General features: G+C 45.3%; 1 pseudogene across 2 annotated transcripts; it reads right to left on the bottom strand.

The window, feature by feature from the left end:
• Nucleotides 1-14487: 14487 nt before the first annotated feature.
• Nucleotides 14488-16151, bottom strand: LOC309867533 (ribonuclease pancreatic pseudogene; annotated as a pseudogene). Of its 2 annotated transcripts, none has more exons than XR_014316720.1 (2): nucleotides 16072-16151; nucleotides 14488-15192 (listed from the first exon to the last, which is right to left on the bottom strand). The product of XR_014316720.1 is annotated as a ribonuclease pancreatic pseudogene (transcript). The 2 variants fall into 2 exon arrangements; XR_014316721.1 differs by having other exon boundaries at nucleotides 15998-16106.
• Between the last annotated feature and the right edge of the window lie 5814 nt (nucleotides 16152-21965).

Raw genomic sequence — 21965 nt, 5'->3', positions numbered from 1 at the left:
TGTTGGGGTCCGTGATCAAAGGAACGAGACTGATACAAAGCGAAGGTCAAACAAAACTTTATTTTGCGCCAAGCATCAAGAATCAAACTGACCGGTCAGGGCTATCTCTTACGAAAAGGCAAGGACGATGATCCCGACAAGGTCACTCCCAAGAAGGCCGCTCCAGACGAGGCTGCTCTAGATGAGGCTGCTCCGCAGATGAGGCCGCTCCATGATGGGAGCCACTCCCAAGAAGAGGCCACTCCCAAGAGGAGGCCGCTGCTCCATGAGGTTGCTCCCCAGACAGGGCCGCTCCCAAGAAGGGGCCATTCTGGACAAGACCGCTTCCCGGACGAGGCCGCTCCCGACGTCAAAGAGGCAACGATGACAGAGATGATGAGAAGGAGGACAACCCGGATGACACAGACTCTGCTACCAACGATACCACTCTGACAAGGCTGCCACCCAGAGGAAGCCACCGCTGCGGACAAGGCCGCTCGTTGCTCGGGGTCGCGAGGCATTTTGCGACAAGGCTGCTGGCGGCTAGGGGCCGTTGGCATCTCAGGGCCACTGGCGTCTCGGGACCGCTGGCATCCAGGGGCTGCAGGCGTCAGGACCGCTGACCGCTGGGTCGCTGGACTGCTGGTGTCTCGGCACCGCTGATGTCTAGGGGCTGCAGGCGTGGGGACTGCTGACCGCTGGGCCCCTGGACCACTGGAGTCTCAGGGCCGCAGGCATCAAGGGACCACTGACAGCTGGACCGCTGGTGTCTTCAGGCCGCAGGCATCGAGGGACTGCTGACAGCTGGATTGCTGGTATCTGGGCAGCTCGGGGCTGCTGGAAGCTGCATGCAGCTGAAGGCTGCAGGTGGCTCGGGGCCACCAGAGGCGGGGCCTCAGGTGGCTGGAAGCTGCAGGTGGCTGGAGGCTGGAGGCTGCAGGCGCAGGGACTGCCGGTGGTGGGACCGCTAGTGGCGGTTATAGCTCTTATAAGAGCTGTTACAGCTCCTCCACTCGGCCGACTCTTCGCTCCCGTCGCAGCTCTCCTTCCGCTCCGGTCGCAGCTCTCCTCTCCTGCTAGCCTCGCAGCAACCTTTATGCGGTTGGTTGAGTCCCACCCCTATACAGGTGGCCAATCGGATCTCAATCCACCCTAGTGGATATACACATGCTGCACCAATTGGACATCTCCACCTGGCCTGCCCCACCACTACATCGGGGTCCACAAGCAAGTTCCTCTGGGAGGGGCAGGCTTTTACATTCCCCCCTTTTCTTTGGAGATTAGTCAAATACTTGGCTTCTCAGATAGTTCTATCTTATATTGAACATATAAGACTAACATTTTATCACCCCAATTTTCTTTAGTATAGCAACAATAAACTTCTTTAGTATAGCAACAATAAACTTACAATTTTTTAGTCCATGGTCAGCTGGGTCTGTCCGCTGTCGCTCCCATCTGGGGGGCATCCTTACTCGGCTCGTTTGACGTGACCCGCATGAACCCAGGCCCTAATGCCTTCTACTTTTACTGCCGTGGGGGTGGTTAGAATAACAGTAAATTGTCCCTTCCAGTGAGGCTTCAAGTTCCCCACGTGATAGTGACATATCCAAATCAAGTCCCTGGGATGTGGTTCCACCACTGTCTCTGTCCCAGTGTGGGCAGTTTGGATCCCTTCTTTTTAAGACAGACTGTAATGCCTGCAGTGATTGGGGTATAGACTGATCAGTCATTTCTGCTAGGGCAACTTCCTGTAGCCTAGGCCAGAGTGAGGGAGGGGTCCTCCCAAACATTATTTCAAATGGGATCACCTTGTTTAAATAGGGTGTACATCATGCCCTGAGAGCAAAAGGAAGGAGATCCATCCATCCACCGCCAGCCTCCAGAATTAACTTTGTCAAGGTCTCTTAGAGAGTCTGGTTCATTCTCTCTCCTTGCTCAGAGCTCTGGGGCCAGTAGGCACACTGTAGTTTCCAATTAGTGTCCGTGGCCTTGGCCATCTGTAGCACCTTGGTGAATGCAATCAGCTTTGCTTTTCCACCAAGATCCTGTGTGGCAGGGCTGTCGTCCAGAGTCTTGCAGCCCCCGCATACCTCTTTCCATTGACCATGTAACTACTCCCTTCTGTGAGCAGAGTCATTTCCGCATCCGGGAGGGGAGTGTCTCTGAGATCTGGCCTTATTCCCGCGACTTGGGTTAGGACCTTCCCACAGTCGTGTGGGTGGTCAGCCAGCACCTCTGGTAGCAACGTGGCTGGATTTAGTACTGCCGGGGGCCGGAAGATCACTTTTTTCATTCAGGAGGAGGGCCTGATACCTCGTCACTCAGGCGTTTGTCATCCACTGGTCTGGTGGAGTCCGGAGAAGGCCCTCGATAACATGGGTGGTGGTCAATATGAGATTTTGACCCAGAGTCAATTTGCATGCATCCTTGACCAGGAGGGCCATGGCAGCAATTATGCAGAAACCAAGGGGTAACCCAGCTGCTACTGGATCTAGTTTCTTGCTAAGATAGGCCACTGGCCTTCACCAAGGCCCCAGAGTCTGAGTCAAAACTCCTTTAGTCAGCCCTGCCTTTTCATCCACATACAAGTGGAAGGGCTTGGTAACATCTGGGATGACCAATGCTGGGGCACACAGTAGGCTCTTTGTAATTCCCGAAATGCTCCTTCTGCCTCAGCTGTCCACACTCTACCATAGTGAGTCCTCCCTTAGCCAGTTCATAGAGAGGTTGTGCCATCTCCATGAAGGCAGCATCCACAGCCTGCAGTAGCCCACCATCCCAAGAAATTCCCTCTTGGAGATCAAAGTGAAAGCAACCGGTATTCCCTGGCAGTCTTCCATCCAAGTACTAACCAGGCCCGACCCTGCTTAGCTTCCAAGATCAGACGAGATCGGGCGCGTTCAGGGTGGTATGGCCGTAGACAATCATAGGGTTCTTACCCAATATTCTCAGATGAGTGTACGCAACACCCTATGTAACATGGAACTGTCCTCCCCTTGCTGGAGGAAGCTGAACTTTCTCATACCCTACTGTTACCTTAATGTGTCCAGGCTTGGTTAGCTACCATATCTCTCTCCTTCACAGTTACGTTGGCCCCCGGCCTTCTTGGGTTACTGATGCCTTGTGGTCATACCCTTTCTGTACAAAGGAAGAGGTAGTGGAGGGTTTCTAAGTGTTTGGAACAGAATGATGTTTCAGACAGATGGACATGTTGTTCAAAGATGCAGAGGCTGCAGAGAGCCAGCATATTCAGGAACATGCCAGCAGCTGCACGTGTATCAATTGGGATAGGTCCCTGGCAGCCTCCGATGGCCAAGATTTGAAGCCTTGACTCCCGAGCTCCTCCCATGGGCCCTCGTGTGACCCTTTGAGTCCAGACATCAGAGAAGAGGGACGGGCAGCTCATGGAGCTTCAGAGAGTTTTCTTCCCCTTAGAAGATGGCTTCCTAGACTCAAAGTGGACCCTCAGACTCGTTTTTCTAGGTCTGAAAGCCAACACAGAGGTGCTGAGCAGAGTCCAAATTCATTGCACAGAATTTCTCATTCCATCTCCCAGATTCTGGGTGGAGGAGCCCAGAGAGAACAGCTGTGGTCTGCTCTGCCATTGGAGCAGGGCTGTCCCTGAATGCTGTCCTGCTCACATCCCTTGTGGGAACTTAGGAGCGTCTTATCTAAGGTCTGTCCGTATAAACCCTGGACCAGGCTACTCCATGGAGTAGATGACCGTTATACCATATGACACCCTGCAAGATTCAGGGTGCAGTCCATTCAGACTCCATAGCGGAAGCGGTGGAGCCATAGAGATACATTCACACAGTCAGGCACTCTCCAGATTCAAACAGGTTGTACATCCTCCCTTTGGGTATCCCTGGTTAATGGGAGGTGATCAGTCTCCCCTTCCTTTCTTTTACGAATGGATTTAGCTCCGACAGTGACCTCAGGGCTGTTTTTCTCTCTTTTTACATATCTCCTACTTTTTACATACAGAGTTGCTTTTCTCATTTCCATCAGTCTTCATTGCACCTAACAGAATTGTGTACTCTTAGAAATACCTTAACCTCTACTGAAGACAAAACCAATTGTGAGTTGTTACAACAGAATTCTTTAGATGGCAAATTTATCAATCAGTTAAGCACAGAATGTGTTCACCAGCAGATTTCAAAAGTACAAACCCAGTTCCAGCAACCAGCACCCTAGCATTTCATCCCATTTGGTTAAGATCTAGATGTCCAACAAATTTAACTCCATTTGTCATTCAAGCAACCCTTCACAGTTTCAGGTTACCAAAGATTTCAGAAGCCACTTTAACAATTACTCATTAAACCCTTGAAACAGACAGTTAACCATCGGCCCAGCCATCCCTTCACCAACAAACCTCATGTTCCACCTGGGCCCATTCCACTTCAGATGCCATGCTTTCCCTGCCAGCAAGGGGGAGGGGCTAGGCAGTCCACGTCGGGTCAGAGAAGGCAAGGAATTCCCTGAAACAAAGAAGTTTCGGCAGCTGCTTGGGGATATTCCTTAAAGTCTCTGTCTCGAGGTCGGTTCATCCCACAGTGCCAGTTCTGCTTACCAAAAATGGCCCACTAGGCACTCATATTCCACGCCCAGTTCCAATGAGCATCAGCATTGGACACCTCAACCCGGCATTTGACTAACTCCAGGTGGCTCGTTATAGCCCTTAACACACAAAATGAGTGAGGGAGAAGCCCCACATCTATTATGAGGAACAGAGAGATGAAAGCCAGTGTCCCCTTACTCTCTGCTTGCCACATTCCTTCAATCATAACAAACAGCACAACAGACAACAACAAAAGAACAAGGCAAAAACAAACGTAGACCCAGCGATCCTTATCCAGAGCCTGCTGCTGGGGGGGCTTTCTTGGTCCCCTACAAACACAACACACCGCACAATAGACAACAAAAAAACCAGACAAAGACAACTGCAGACCCAGCGATTCTTACCCCAAATTTGCCACTTGAATTGTCTTGGCACCTCTGCCAAGCATCAACTGACCACAAATTGTTATTTCTGTACTCAATTCCATTGATTTGTATGTTTATCTTTATGCCTGCATGTACCACAGTCTAGATTATTGTAGCTTAAGGTTTTATCTCCCCTGCTTGTTTCAGGTTCAGTTTGTTCTCTTCTCAATATTTTTAAGGTAGGGTTTGAGGTTTTTTTTTTTTTGTATCCTTTAAAACAGGTGCTTACTGCTATAATTTCCCTTTAAGTACTGTTTTAGTGGCATTCCATAAGCTTTGGTGTGTTGCATTTTTGTTTTTGTATAGCTCAATGAATTTCCTCATTTGATTTTTCTCTTTGACCTACTGACCAAATTTATGAAGTGCATTAATTTCTACACACTTTTTTAAAAAGATTTTATTTATTTATTTGACAGAGAGAGAGATCACAAGTCGGCGGAGAGTCAGGCAAAGAGAGAGAGAGAGAAGCAGGCTCCTGCCGAGCAAAGAGCCCAATGCGGGGCTCGATCCCAGGACACTGAGATCATGACCTGAGCCGAAGGCAGTGGCCCAATCCATTGAGCCACCCAGGCGCCCCCACACTTTTTAATTTACCCAGAGCTAGCCACTGGTGGAGGCTATCTTTATCCCCCAACCGTCTAAGGGGACTTGAACCCCTCAACTGTCTAAGGGGAGGCAGGGGACTCGCAACCCCCGACCGTCTAGGGGGACTCAAACCCCCCAACCACCCAGGGGGACTCGAACCCCCCGACCACCCAGGGGGACTCGAATCCCCCGACTGTACAAGGGGACTCGAACCCCCTGTCGATCTATCAGCAGAGGGATGGGGCGTCCCCGCATCCACTCCAGCCCTGGGGAGCATGGCTGCGTCCAGCTTCTCCCTGGTGGGCTATACCCTGGAGCTCCAACCAGACAGACAGATAGGATCCCAATACCTCAGATCCCAATACCTCCGAACCCAATACCTCAAAACCCAATACCTCCAGAGGCTTTTCCTAAAAATTCTGATGCTGCTCAGTTCTCGTCGTTTGATCCCGGACGAGCCCCCAAATGTTAGGGTCCGTAATCAAAGGAACGAGACTGATACAAAGCGAAGGTCAAACAAAACTTTATTTTGCGCCAAGCATCAAGAATCAAACTGACCGGTCAGGGCTAGCTCTTATGAAAAGGCGAGGACGATATTCCCGACAAGGTCACTCCCAAGAAGGCCGCTCCAGACGAGGCCGCTCTAGATGAGGCTGCTCCGCAGATGAGGCCGCTCCATGATGGGAGCCACTCCCAAGAAGAGGCCACTCCCAAGAGGAGGCCGCTGCTCCATGAGGTTGCTCCCCAGACAGGGCCGCTCCCAAGAAGGGGCCATTCTGGACAAGACCGCTTCCCGGACGAGGCCGCTCCCAACGTCAAAGAGGAAACGATGACAGAGATGATGAGAAGGAGGACAACCCAGATGACACAGACTCTGCTCCCCACAATACCACTCTGACAAGGCTGCCACCCAGAGGAAGCCACTGCTGCGGACAAGGCCACTTGTGGGTGCACGTGCCCCTTTGGATCACTACGTTTGTATCTTTAGGGTAAATACCCAGTAGTGCAATTTCTGGGTCATAGGGCAGTTCTATTTTCAACATTTTGAGGAGCCTCCATACTGTTTTCCACTGTGGTGGTTGCACCAGCTTGCATTCCCACCAACAGTGTAGGAGGGTTCCCCTTTCTCCGCATCCTCTGCAGCATCTGTCATTTCCTGACTTGTTGATTTTAGCCATTCTGACTGGTGTGAGGTGATATCTCATTGTGGTTTTGATTTGTATTTCCCTGATGCCGAGTGATATGGAGCACTTTTCATGTGTCTGTTGGCCATCTGGATGTCTTCTTTGAAGAAATGCCTGCTCATTTCTTGATTGGATTATTTGTTCTTTGGGTGTTGAGTTTGCTAAGTTCTTTATAGATTTTGGACCCTAGTCCTTTATCTGATATGTTGTTTGCAAATATCTTCTCCCATTCTGTCAGTTGTCTTTTGATTTTGTTAACTGTTTCCTTTGCTGTACAAAAGCTTTTGATCTTGATGAAATCCCAATAGTTCATTTTTGCCCTTGCTTCCCTTGCCTTTGGTGATGTTCCTAGGAAGATGTTGCTGCGGCTGAGGTCGAAGAGCTTGCTGCCTGTGTTCTCCTCAAGGATTTTGATGGATTCCTTTCGCAAATTGAGGTCCTTCATCCATTTTGAGTCTATTTTCATGTGTGGTGTAAGGAGATGGTCCAATTTCATTTTTCTGCATGTGGCTGTCTAATTTTCCCAGCACCATTTATTGAAGAGGCTGTCTTTTTTCCATTGGACATTCTTTCCTGCTTTGTCGAAGATTAGTTGACAGAGTTGAGGGTCTATTTCTGGGCTCTCTATTCTGTTCCATTGATCTATGTGTCTGTTTTTGTGCCAGTACCATGCTGTCTTGATGATGACAGCTTTGTAATAGAGCTTGAAGTCCGGAATTGTGATGCCACCCACTTTGGCTTTCTTTTTCAATATCCCTTTGGCTATTCGAGGTCTTTTCTGGTTCCATATAAATTTTAGAATTATTTGTTCCATTTCTTTGAAAAAGATGGATGGTACTTTGATAGGAATTGCGTTAAATGTGTAGATTGCTTTAGGTAGCATAGACATTTTCACAATATTTATTCTTCCAATCCAGGAACATGGAACATTTTTCCATTTCTTTGTGTCTTCCTCAATTTCTTTCATGAGTACTTTATAGTTTTCTGAGTATAGATTCTGTGCCTCTTTGGTTAGGTTTATTCCTAGGTATCTTATGGTTTGGGGTGCAATTGTAAATGGGATTGACTCCTTAATTTCTCTTTCTTCTGTCTTGTTGGTGTAGAGAAATGCAACTGATTTCTGTGCATTGAATTTATATCCTGACACTTTACTGAATTCCTATACAAGTTCTAGCAGTTTTGGAGTGGAGTCTTTTGGGTTTTCCACATATAGTATCATATCATCTGCGAAGAGTGATAATTTGACTTCTTCTTTGCCGATTTTGATGCCTTTACTTTCCTTTTGTTGTCTGATTACTGAGGCTAAGACTTCTAGTACTATGTTGAATAGCAGTGGTGATAATGGACATCCCTGCCATGTTCCTGACCTTAGCGGAAAAGCTTTTAGTGTTTCTCCATTGAGAATGATATTTGCGGTGGTTTTTTCATAGATGGCTTTGATGATATTGAGGTATGTGCCCTCTATCCCTACACTTTGAGGAGTTTTGATCAGGAAGGGGTGCTGTATTTTGTCAAATGCTTTTTCAGCATCTATTGAGCATATCATATGGTTCTTGTTCTTTCTTTTATTGATGTGTTGCATCACATTGACTGATTTGAGGATGTTGAACCAACCTTGCAGCCCTGGAATAAATCCCACTTGGTCGTGGTGAATAATCCTTGTAATGTACTGTTGAATCCTATTGGCTAGTATTTTGGTGAGAATTTTCGCATCTGTGTTCATCAAGGATATTGGTCTATAGCTCTTTTTTGATGGGATCCTTGTCTGGTTTTGAGATCAAGGTGATGCTGGCCTCATAAAATGAGTTTGGAAGTTTTCCTTCCATTTCTATTTTTTGGAACAGTTTCAGGAGAATTGGAATTAGTTCCTCTTTAAGTGTTTGGTAGAATTCCCCCAGGAAGCTGATGGCCCTGGGCTTTTGTTTGTTTGGAGATTTTTAATGACTGCTTCAATCTCCTTACTGGTTATGCTCTGTTCAGGGTTTCTATTTCTTCCTGGTTCAGTTGTGGTAGTTCATATGTTTCTAGGAATGCATCCATTTCTTCTAGATTGTCAAATTTGTTGGCGTAGAGTTGCTCATAGTATGTTCTTATAATAGTTTGTATTTGGTGTTAGTTGTGGTCTCTCCTCTTTCATTTATGATTTTATTTATTTGGGTCCTTTCTCTTTTCTTTTTGATAAGTCTGGCCAGAGGTTTATCAATTTTATTAATTCTTTCAAGGAACCACCTCCTAGTTTCGTTGATTTGCTCTATTGTTTTTTTGGTTTCTATTTCATTGATTTCTGCTCTGATCTTTATGATTTCTCTTCTTCTGCTGGGCTTTGGGTTTCTTTCTTGTTCTTTCTCCAGCTCCTTTAGGTGTAGGGTTAGGTTGTGTACCTGAGACCTTTCTTGTTTCTTGAGAAAGGCTTGTACCGCTATATATTTTCCTCTCAGGACTGCCTTTGTTGTGTCCCACAGATTTTGAACCATTGTATTTTCATTATCATTTGTTTCCATGATTTTTTCAATTCTTCTTTAATTTCCCGGTTGACCCATTCATTCTTTAGAAGGATGCTGTTTAGTCTCCATGTATTTGGGTTCTTTCCAAACTTCCTCTTGTGGTTTGGTTCTAGCTTCAGAGCATTGTGGTCTGAAAATATGCAGGGAATGATCCCAATCTTTTGGTGCCAGTTGAGTCCTGATTTAGGACCGAGAATGTGATCTATTCTGGAGAATGTTCCATGTGCACTAGAGAAGAATGTGTATTCTGTTGCTTTGGGATGAAATGTTCTGAATATATCTGTGATGTCCATCTGGTCCAGTGTGTCATTTAAGGCCTTTATTTCCTTGCTGATCTTTTGCTTGGATGATCTGTCCATTTCAGTGAGGGGAGTGTTAAAGTCCCCTACTATTATTGTATTATTGTTGATGTGTTTCTTTGATTTTGTTATTAATTGGTTTATATAGTTGGCTGCCTCCATGTTGGGGGCATATATATTTAAAATTGTTAGATCTTCTTGTTGGACAGACCCTTTGAGTATGACATAGTGTCCTTCCTCATCTCTTATTATAGTCTTTGGCTTAAAATATAATTGATCTGATATAAGGATTGCCACTCCTGCTTTCTTCTGATGTCCATTAGCATGGTAAATTCTTTTCCACCCCCTCACTTTAAATCTGGAGGTGTCTTCGGGCTTAAAATGTGTTTCTTGGAGGCAACATATAGATGGGTTTTGTTTTTTTATCCATTCTTATACCCTGTGTCTTTAGCCCATTAACATTCAGGATAACTATTGAGAGATATGAACTTAGTGCCATTGTATTGCCTGTAAGGTGACTGTTACTGTATATTGTCTCTGTTCCTTTCTGACCTTCGACTTGTAGGCTCTCTCTTTGCTTAGAGAACCCCTTTCAATATTTCCTGTAGACCTGGTTTGGTGTTTGCAAATTCTTTCAGTTGTTGTTTGTCCTGGAAGCTTTTAATCTCTCCTTCTATTTTCAATGATAGCCTAGCGGATATAGTATTCTTGGCTGCATGTTTTTCTTGTTTAGTGCTCTGAAAATATCATGCCAGCTCTTTCTGGCCTGCCAGGTCTCTGTGGATAAGTCAGCTGCCAATCTAATATTTTTACCATTGTACGTTACAGACTTCTTTTCCCGGGCTGCTTTCAGGATTTTCTATTTGTCACTAAGACTTGTAAATTTTACTATTAGGTGATGGGGTGTGGGCCTATTCTTATTGATTTTGAGGGGCGTTCTCTGAACCTCCTGAATTTTGATGCTCATTCCCTCTGCCATATTGGGGAAATTCTCCCCAATAATTCTCTCCAGTATACCTTCTGCTCCCCTCTCTCTTTCTTCTTCTTCTGGAATCCCAATTATTCTAATGTTGTTTCGTCTTATGGTGTCACTTATCTCTCGAATTCTCCCCTCGTGGTCCAGTAGCTGTTTGTCCCTCTTTTGCTCAGCTTCTTTATTCTCTGTCATTTGGTCTTCTATATCGCTAATTCTTTCTTCTGCCTCATTTATCCTAGCAGTGAGAGCCTCCATTTTTGATTGCACCTCATTAATAGTTTTTTTTTTATTTCAACTTGGTTAGATTTTAGTTCTTTTATTTCTCCAGGAAGGGCTTTTATATCTCCCAAGAGGGTTTCTCTAATATCTTCCATGCCTTTTTCGAGCCCGGCTAGAACCTTGAGAATTGTCATTCTGAACTCTAGATCTGACATCTTACCAATGTCTGTGTTGATTAGGTCCCTAGCCTTCGGTACTGACTCTTTTTCTTTTTTTTTTGTGGTGAATTTTCCCGCCTTGTCATTTTGTCCAGATAAGAGTATATGAAGGGGTAAGTAAAATACTAAAAGGGTGGCAAAAACCCCAGGAAAATATGCTTTAACCAAATCAGAAGAGATCCCAAATCATGGGTGGGGGGAAGGGGATAAAAAGAGGTTCAAAAAGAAAGAAAAAAAAGAAAAAGAAAAAGAAAAGAAAAGAATTAAAAAAAGAAAACAAATAAAGAAAAATATAAAAAGAATATATATATATATATATATATATATATATATATATATATTAGATAAACTAGTTAAAAAACGTTAAAAAAGAAAAGGGTAATAGTTAAAAAAATTTTAGCAGAAGAAGAAAAAAAATGAAAAAGAAAAAAATTAAATTAACTGCAATAAAGAAAGTCACGGGGAGAAAGCCATGAGTTCCGTGCTTTGCTTTTTCCTCCTCTGGAATTCTGCTGCTCTCCTTGGTATTAAAACCGCACTCCTTGGTAGGTGAACTTGGTCTCTGCTGGATTTCTTGTTGATCTTCTGGGGGAGGGGCCTGGTGTAATGATTCTCAATTGTCTTTGCCCCAGGGGGAATTGCACCACCCTTACAAGGGGGCCGGGCTGACTAATCCGCTTGGGTTTGCTTTCAGAAGCTTTTGTTCCCTGAGCACTTTCTGTGGAGTTCTGGAGGACGGGAATACAAATGGCGGCCTCCTGGTCTCTGGCCTGGAGGAGTGAGAGCCCGGGGCCCCACTCCTCAGTGCGCCCTCAGAGAACAGCGCCCAGTAACTCCCGTCTGCCTGACCTCCGGCCACGGTCTGAGCTCACCGAGCCTGCGACCGGTTCAAGGTAATCCCGAGCTGGGAGCTTATTGTCAGCTCTGTCTCTGTAGGTGGCTTTCCCGTTCCAATACCCGCAAGCTCTGTGACACTCAGACACCCCCGATCCTTCTGTGACCCTGCGGGACCTGAGGCCACGCTGACCCCGCATGGGCTTCGCCCTGGTTTAGCCTCTGGAGCGATGTCCCACAGCGGAACAGACTTTTAAAAGTCTTGATTTTGTGCTCCGTTGTTCCGCCGCTTGCCAGGAGCCGGCCCCTCCTCCCCCGGGTCTATCTTCCCATCGCTTTGGATTCACTTCTCTGCCAGTCCTACCTTTCAGAAAGTGGTTGTTTTTCTGTTTCCAGAATTGCTGTTCTTCTTTTCTTCGATCTGCTGATGGATTTTCAGGTGTTTGCAATCTTTAGATAATCTATCTAGCTGATATCCTGCTAGCTGAAGTAGTCTCAGCCTGCTACTTCTCCGCCATCCTGACTCCTCCCTCCTGAGTAGTTATTCTTATTATGATTATGATTTTTTTTCCTTTTTAAAAATTTTTTATTTCTTTTCAGCGTAATAGTATTCATTGTTTTTGCACCACGCTCAGTGCTCCATGCAATCTGTGTCCTCCCTAATACCCACCACCTGGTTCCCCCAACCTTCCACCCCCTGCCCCTTCAAAACCCTCAGATTGTTTTTTTTTGTAATGGGTATCTGAGAAACCAGTATCAGTTGGATTAAGAGTCTCATGCTCTACCGACTGAGCTAGCCAGGCATATCAATTGGATTAGATTTTGGTCTTTTAATAGTGGAGAAAGTTAAAATAAGCCATTTTAGTATATGGCGGACAAACTAAGGTACTAGGATGGACAGCCATCTTATTTTTACATTCACTTGGAGCATATTCTGGAGCAGATTGAAAGTTCCCATTTGTAAGACAATTTATCTAAATTGCCTCACTGAACCCTCACACCAGACTACAAGGTAGTTCTGACTGTCCCCATGCTAGAGATTGTTCTGAGGCCCAGACAGGGTTGGGCCTGCTGCTCAGAGGGAGGCAGGGTTCTATAGGGTTAAGGTCAGTTCTGCCCATTCAGGCTGCGTCTGAGTCTCATCTCTAAGAAGGGCATATCATCCAGACTGAACTACCTGGATTGTCAGGGTTTTGTTTCCTAGGTAGTCATGTTTTTTTAACAAAATGTATTTGTAGAATGTGACAGATCAACTAGTCTCTGTTCCAATGTTTTTCTCACCTTTCACACCCCTGTTATCTCTGGGTGCAAGCTGTGTTATTTACTTTTTTTTCTGATTTATTTTTAGTTTTTGAGATTTTCTTTATTTATTTGTCAGAGAGAGAGAGCACAAAACAGGGGGAGAGGCAGGTAGAGGGAGAGGGAGAAGCAGTTTCCCCGCTGAGCAGAGAGGCCAAGGTGGGGCTCCATCTATAACCCTGGGATCATGACTTGAGCCAAAGGCAGACATTAAAAGTCTCAGGTCATGATCCCAGTGTCCTGGGATTGAGCCCTGCCTCAGGCTCCCAGAGAGCCTGCTTCTCCCTCTGTTGCTCTCCCTACTTGTGCTCTCTACAAGGTAGTTCTGACTACAAGTGTAGTTCTCCACTGCACTTAAGAAAAGGGAGGGGCGCATGGGTGGCTCAGTTGGTTGAGCGACTGCCTTCAGCTCAGATCATGATTCTGGAGTCCGGCGGTTGAGTCCAACATCAGACTCCCCGCTTGGCAGGTGTCTGCTTCTCCTGCTGACCTCTCTCCTCTCATGCTCTCTCTCTCTCTCAAATAAATAAATAAAATCATTAAGAAAAATTTAAAAAAAAAGAAAAGAAAAGGGAGACTGCAGGATTTTCTTCCTGGGTCCACTCTGGTAGCAGAAAGAATAAGAACTGGAGGCCAGGAGACCTGGGGTCTAGTCTCAGCTGTGCCACTATGTAGCAGCAGCCTTGAGCAAGTCACTTAACCTTTCTGAGATTCAGGATGTTCCTCTGTAAAAGTGAGGATTGCATTATCTCAGGGATGGCAAGTTGAACACACAGATTTACCTCCATCCTGCCTTCAACGGAGGCTACTGTTCAACCACATCACTTATTAGAATTTTTTTCTGCAGCATTCTAGGAAGGCCCATCCATTTAAAGTGGATACTCGAGTATCCTACTTATTCTCCTGCAATTTAATAATCCTTACAGACCCCTCTAGCTCCTAAATGGAAGGTTCCAACTTTCCAACTAAGAGATGGCCATTTTTGCGATCTGATAATAGTTCACTCAATAAAAAGAAAAGGAAAAATTTAGGATCATAATTTCATCCCCTACTCCTGCCCAGCCAGGGTCTGAGCAGGATTTTCTTGAGGTCACCCTGTCCTTCCTTCCATGCCAGAGAGTATGGTATTTGAGCTCACCCTCCATCAGCTCACCCAGCGGGACAGTCCCAGACTGTAGCTCCCTTTCATCTCAAATAGCCCATACTTAACAGCTTCATATTTGGCAGCAAGGCATCTCTGAGAAAAGGAATGATCTCAGGTCACTGAAAACCAAGGATCAGGAGCAAAGGCATGTAATGCTTCTATTTGATGCTTACCAAATCTACCCAGATTTACAGTTCTCACCCAAGCAGGAATGCAATCACACAGACAGTACCAGATGGCGACAGCTTCAGAAATCCCGGTGGTTGCAACAGTGTTTTATCGAAAGAAGCAGTGAAGTGGTTCACACGGGCCCCCCTCCACCCCCAAACCATGCAGGGGCAAATGCTGGGCAAGAATGTGTGTGTGTTTGGGATAGGAGCCCTGGCTGGAGTTCTTTCTCTAAGAGGAAGGAGGGGAGAGGGGAGAAGCAGGTGCCACCATGAGGGAGGTGGGGTATCACGCTGCTCTGGCCTCAGGTGCAGACCTACACAGAACCATCAAAGTGGACTGTCTCATACTGTACACACTCACAGGCCACGATGATGAATTTCTCTTGCTGCTTGGTCTCATAGTCGCATTTGGGGTATTTGGAGCCTTTCTTCAGGCGGCAGTCGGTGATGCGCATCTTGGAGCGGCTTTTGTAGCAGTTGGACTGCCCGTTCTTGCAGCGGACATTTTCCTGGGAGCAGATGGCCTTGACCTTATGCAGAGGCTCGTGGATAAACGTGTTCACTGGCTTGCACCGTCCAACTGTCATATTCCGGCGCTTCATCATTTCATTGCAGTAGCTGGCAGTGACAGTGGAGGTGTTTGGGTCCATGTGCTGCCGCTGGAACTTCTCGGCCTGAGACTCCTTGGCTAGCGAAGGCTGGACACAGCCAAGCACCAGCAACACCAGGACCAGTGGTGGGAAGAGGATGAAGATCCTCTCTTGAGCCATGGTGGTCTCACTCCTCTGGAAGAGCCTAGCCAGGAAAGGGAGAGAGGAGAAAAAACATTGCCTTCGAAAGAACCCAAGCTCCTACCTGTGGCCTTCCTGGCTCACAGTCTCCATTTGGGTCAGTCAGAAAGGTACCCTTTCTCCTGTGCAATTTTTCAAGGAACGAGACGCTCACATACACTCTTGTCTAAGAGCATTTAAGTCCCACTAGCTGGAGAGAGGTGGTCTTTGCCTCTGGGTGGTGACTTGACAGTAAACTAAAATCCTACAGTCCTTGGTCTGAATATTAGAGGTAAAATTTAAAATCAATTTGAGGAGGCACGTGAGTGGCTCAGTCTGTTAAGTGTCTGCCTTGAGCTCAGGTCATGATCAGGTGTCCTGGGAAAGAGCCCCACCTCCAGCCCAGCTCCCTCCTCAATGCGGAGCCTGCTTCTCCCTCGCCCTCTGCTGCCCCCTCTGCTTGTGCTTTCTATCAATCTCTTTCATATAAATAAATAAAATCTTTAAAACACTAAAAAATAAATAAAGTACATTTGAAAAATAAATACATTTATACCCAGTACTCAAGGGGCTTAGCAGAAAATCCTTTTGAATAAACCGTGAACTGAACGGCATCCCTGAACTACCACCATGACCTGCAGAATCATGATGCACAGGGACCTGTTGTCCTGCAAGGCAAGGGAAAGAGCCCAGTGCCTAACACCGGCATCACAAAGGGATGCCATAGTATTCCCAAGAGAAATGCTTCCCTCCCCCAGCGTCATTGGTTCCCAGCAGCCCACATGCTCCATCCCCATACTGGTCCCGTCCAAGCTTTCTCAGGTGCTAACCTCAGCCACCCTGGTCCCTCCAATCCAACGCATAAATAGAAGGAGTCCCAGAGATCTCCTCTTCAGCCACTGACCTGGATCTCTAGCTTGGTCCCTAGGACAGAGCAGAAGGCCAGTCTCTGTGATCCCGGGATCCCTGAGGAGGGAATCTTATGCAGACTACAAAGGGGCTTGGCTTCCAAGGAAAGATAGGTGGGAGGAGCATCTTGGTTTCACTTTAGAGGGAACCAAGGACCTTTTAAAGAAGGGCATTGTAGGGAATCATCTACACCACTCTTTTTTCAGGACTGCTGGGAAGGGTGAATCTTGGCCTCTACAGTATTGATGTCTGAACCCCAGCAAAGTCTCGGTCATCTCAGGGGGCCATTTTCACCAAAAAGTGCTTGGAGGTTTGCAAAGGACACATAAACATATGATCCCTAGAGCAGCAGAGAGGGGGAGGTCTTCTGTCTCCCCAGGAGTCCTGGCGTGGCTGGAATTCCAACAACATCTTTTCTGTGGGGAAGAGAGTGGGGCATCCAGGTGCCCCCCAATGGAAGGCTGCAAGGACCTGAGGTCTGGGGATGGGCGTGAGCAGTGGCCGGGCAGGGAGGAGGAGGAGACCTGCGACCTTACCCAGTGCTGGCTACTTCAGCTCTCCTGGATGTGGAAGGTTGGTGTGCGGCAAATCTTGGCCACAGCAACTGCTCCTGGAAGGTCAGAGTGGCAGAGAGGAACTAAAGTCAAACCAAGTCCCCAAGGGATGTCAGGCTGGCTCAGTCACCAGCTTATGGGACTGTTGATCTCATGGTTGCAGGTTTGAGCCCCATCCTGGGATTGGAAATGACCTTTAAAAAAAAACACCCTCAAATCCCTTTTGGAGAAAAAAGTAGAGAACACCATATTTCTTAGCAGCAGAATTCCCTCTGTCAACTGAGAAAGTAGGAAAAACTGAACAAGAACAAAAGCCTTTACTGGGAATTCTCAGGATTGTGTTTTTTTGGAGCAATGCCTCAAAAGCTCTCTCCTGTTCAGGAAGAGCAGAGTGTTGGGGATAAAGGGTTGGGGACAAGTACCTGACTTGCATCAGGGAGCTGAAGGCTCTGACAGACTGTGCCCTGATGATTTATGCTTGGGTTGATCAATGCATTGGTGTTACCATAACACACGATTTCTGATTTGCATGAATTAATCATCTGTCATCAGAAGGCCACACTGGCAGTTTTATGACCCAGACGCCAGGGGTCCCGTTGCCTTTATACACAACTTATTATAAAACAATTACTGTGTCTGGCCATTTCAAAAGGTCTTTCCACCCAGTTCAAAACTTCACTACAAGGGGAAATGGAGCTTCAAGATGGAGTCTGTCATGCCCAGAAATTTTATACAATTTCACACCTCCTAAAAAGAGACCTGTCTCTTCTGGGTGACAATTTCCATTCCTCTGGAATGAGAATAATCATACCTCCCTTCTTGCTCTGGATTTAGATGGTCTCAGTCGAAACTTTGATTTAGCACCTGAGGAGCTGGGCAACTCCCAGAACTGAATTTCTTTCCCTGTTCCTCCGTTTCCTCGACCGTGAAATGGGGATGATGATAAGTACATCTTAGGTTTATTATGAGGACAAAATAAGGTAAGATGGGCAGAAGGCTTGGAGAGGTCCTTGGAAAGCATGATAAATGCTAGCTCTAGTGATGGCTCACATAGGGTGCTATTGACATCCTCCATAAAGAATCTGCGTCATTGACATGGGCCATCTCTGACTTCCTAAGAAAGTAGGGGTGAAGTAAAAACCTCCCAGGCTTTTTTTTTTTTTGGCAAAAAGCCTGAACATGAAAAAGTAGGCCATTTTGAAGCCCCAAGGAGAGGAAGAAAGGGGAAGAGGAGAGAAGAGAGGGACCTTAGTAGAAAGAACAAAATTCTTTAAAGGAAGAATTTTTATTATGTTGCCACATGATATCCAAGAACTCCTTCCGAAGTCAGCATGACTTGCTAACAAGTATGAATTGGAAAGTTCCAGTGGGGTGAGGAGGATGTGGTATGGTGTGAACTTTTACTTTTATGTAATTTGCCTAGCACCCTACCCTTCACCCAGGTTTGGTCTGTCTCTTTGTCCTTACATAGCACGCATATCATCTGGAGTGGTGTTGGGAGGAAAACTTCCCTTAACCACTTAGGTTCATGTCAGAGAGCCTGCAATGTCCCTGATAAAAAAAGACTGACAGGAAAATAGACAATGTTTATTCGCACGCCTGTGTCGGAGCTCAATGAAGTGGTTCCCTGAACAGCAAGGGATAGGGGTTTCTAGATTAACGTCATAGGGGAAGGAAGGGAGGAAAATAGGATATAAATGGGGTCTTGCTTTTGTGTTTTTGGGGAAGATAAATGAGCTTTTAGGGAACAAGTGGGAAGTAAGACAGTTTGTGATAATGTTTGCTTATGTAGGCATGAGTGGCCTGTTCTCTTCCAGGGTGTAAAGCTTCCCCAGTGGAGATCTAGGGCAGTTTCACTCTCAGAAGATTGTCTTTATTCAGGTAAGAGAATCTCTGAGGGAAGCCTGGTGCATCAGGTGGTTAGGTGTCCAGCTCTTGATTTCAGTTCAGGTCGTGATCTCAGGGTCTTGGGATCCAGCCACCATCAGGCTTCTCCCTGTCACCAGGGAGTCTGCTTATGATTCCCTGTCCCTCTCCCTCTGCCCCTCCTCCCCTACCTCTCAAAGATAAAACAAAATAACCACTTAGAGCTGAGCAGGTGAAAAGTTAGTGACTTCTACATCAACCACTTTTTAAGGGATAGGTACATGTTACCTTGTTCTCTCTCTTCTGCTTGCTTCTGAGCAGGAACAGAGGACTGCCCCTTCCTCTGGTTCATTGTGCCATTAATTCATTATCTCCCCACAACTCTCCATCTTCCATTTCTGGGAACTGTAAGTAACAAATCTTAAGACTTTGCTTCTGTATCCATGTCCTGAAATGGTGATCTGGGTTTTTCACTCCCCAAAGTGGTAACTGGGATGCCGAGGGTGTAAGCTGACCATGTGGATGGGTTTTCCCCTCTTCAGCACATCATAATCTTAATTGAATACACTAGCTCTGATTTCTCAACACACCAACATAGAATTATTTACCCTGCACTTTGGAATGAAGATAAAATAAGGATTTGCTGGCAAAACAATAAAATAAAACAAAACCTAATAGAGTTTACAACTTCATTAAAGCAGCCCTCCACTAAAAATATTTCTAATCATGGATTTCAGATTACAGAGAAAAGCTACTCAATGGAAATATGAAATTCAGGAAGGAATAAAAAGAAGATGATGACAAATATGTGAACAAATCAAAGATGTCTTGAGTATATAAAGCCATGATGTGTTGTTGAGTTAAGAAGATAAAATTAAAATAAACATCAGTAACATAACTTGGAAGTGATGTGAATTGCCAAGTGTTCAAGAGATGACTAAAAGTACTGAGTAGACTTGTCTGTGTTTACTATGCATTTGAGAATTTCTAAGGTAAACAATGAAAAGATTTGAATCATAGGGTTTGCATTCCAAGCTAGCAGAAGGAATAAGTAGACTGTGGATCAGTTAGGATAGTCTAGGTTGTGCTGTGGTAACAAACAATCTTAAAATTTCAGCAGTTTAAAGTTTCTTACTCATTTACTGCTGTGTGTCTATCCTAGTCCAGCCAATGGTATCTGCCTGCTGTAGTCACTTGGGAAAACAGGCTGAGACAGGTTTCATCTTGACACACACTGTCATAATCACAGAGGCAGAGGAAAGACAATATAAGACTGGGATGCCCAGGTGGCTCAGTCGGTTAAGCAACCTGCTCACGACTTTGGCTCAGGTCATGATCTTGGGTCATGAGATCAATCCCTGAGTTGGGGTCTGGGATGAGCATGGGGACTGTTGAGATTCTCTCTCTCTCTGCCTTCCTCCCACTCATTCTCTCTGTGTCTCCCTATGTAAATAAATAAAACCTTAAAAAAAAAAAAACCCAGCACCCCACAGGAAACTCTTAAAATTTCTGCTGAAAGGGGCACATTTCACTTCTATTCACACTTCATTGACCAGAGAAAGCCTCATGTTAACATTTAAATACAAGGGACAGAGAAATAGGATCTTTCTAGGTGCCTGGAACAAGAGAACTATTTGTGAACAGCTTTAATGGCTGTCGCTGAATGACAGACAAATACACCTATAATCCAAGAGAAGAGAGAAAGGGTAAGAAACAGAAATGCCAGACAAATGAGACACATAGAAAAGGCAAAATAAGTTAGTAGATATTCACAGAGGAGAATAAAAGTGAAAAATTACATTATATAAATGGGCTCAATGGTCCAGTTAAAGATAAGATTGATAGTGGGGAAAAAATTAACACTCTCTCTTTCTCTTTCTATGTGCACGTATGCAGAGAGAGTAGGCACACACACCATGTGTATATTTATATATACATAACATTATTTATATATAAGATATGTATCTATCCTACAATTTTAAAAAATATTTAAGAAGGAAATATTTATTAAATGATGACATGTAATAATCAGGAGATCAATGGAGCATTTGCTGGAGTACTTTCAGAGCACCCTTATTCGAATATATTAAAGAGAAAGTCAGAGACAAGAAAAGGAGTTAACAAGGAGGCTGACAATGAGGGGATGAAGGAAATCTGTGCACTAGTGTGATGTGGGTGACTGGAAAGAAAGTGACTTGAAGGTGTGCACATCTTGAGGAAAGTCAGTACAGCAGAAGATACTGAAAATATAGCACAGAGATAGAGCATAGCTCCAGCAAGGAGGCTGACATGGATAGAGGAACAGGAGACTTTCTTGTCTGTGAGGATGGTGGAAAGGGGGAGGTGGGTACCAGACAAGGAAAAGGATGCAGCTGAGAAACAGTGAGGTTGACTAAGAATATGAGCAACAGAAGAATGTCCTTTCCAGCAATGGGATTTTCTCCAAGCAGTGAGACTTGAGTCTTGTTTGCCTCAAGCCTCTGTTTTAAAACAGGGTTCAGGAGGCACCTGGGTGGCTCAGTGGGTTAAACCCCTGCCTCCGGCTCAGGTCATGGTCTCAGGGTCCTGGGATTGAGCCCCACATCAGACTCTCTGCTCAACGGGGAGCCTGCTTCCCCCTGTCTCTCTCTGCCTGCCTCTCTGCCTACTTGTGAACTTTCTCTCTCTGTGAAATAAAAAAAAAATCTTTAAAACAGGGTTCTGAGAATGTCTGCATCATCTCTGTTGTCCTCTAGGTCATGAGAACAGTTATCCCGTGTAGAATGAGTCTGTGACCCATTACTGAGAGACCTCATTTCCCATACATTAAATCACAGTTGCAGTATTTATCTTCATTACACAGATTAAAATGTGATATCAATCTCTCAAAATTTTTCTCAAGTAGTTAGACATACATCCCAGTTGTCATTTCTTTAAACACATACAATGTGATATTCATTTCCATAAACCATTCTTGAGAATTTGACTAGAGCCTGTAGAGAGCGAAGACCATCTGTATTATTTGCAGCTTCATGACTGGTATGTTATGTTCAGGAAAAATTTTTCGCCTCTCTGGACCTCAGTTTTGTCATCTATAAAACACACAAGCTGGATGATTGGCAAAGCACTAATAAAAGGGAATTTAAATGCATAGGGACCGGAGTGTGTTTGGATGGGGCTGTGGAATCAGTTCACCTTTTTAATTATTCCTGAAACTCCAACTTGGATTTTTCTGGTTGAGTGCAGATGAATACCCAAAAGTCCTGTATTAGGATTTTAAAGATCAGTAATATATCAACTTATGTATTTGTTTCCTTATCTGTAAATCAGGAATAATTAAAGTACCTTATTCTAAGATACTATAGACTGAATGTTTGTTTCCCACCCGCCATCCCAAATTTGTATATTAAAACCCAAGTCTCAACGAGATGGTATTCAGAAGTGACGCCTTTGAGAGGTGATTATGTCATGAAGGTGGAGCACTAGTGGA

Source organism: Mustela nivalis (genome assembly GCF_964662115.1).
Source record: "Mustela nivalis genome assembly, chromosome: 6".
Taxonomy (NCBI): Eukaryota; Metazoa; Chordata; class Mammalia; order Carnivora; family Mustelidae; genus Mustela; species Mustela nivalis.
The sequence above is the reverse complement of the archived record's forward strand: the minus strand, read 5'-3'. Positions and strand labels throughout refer to the sequence as shown.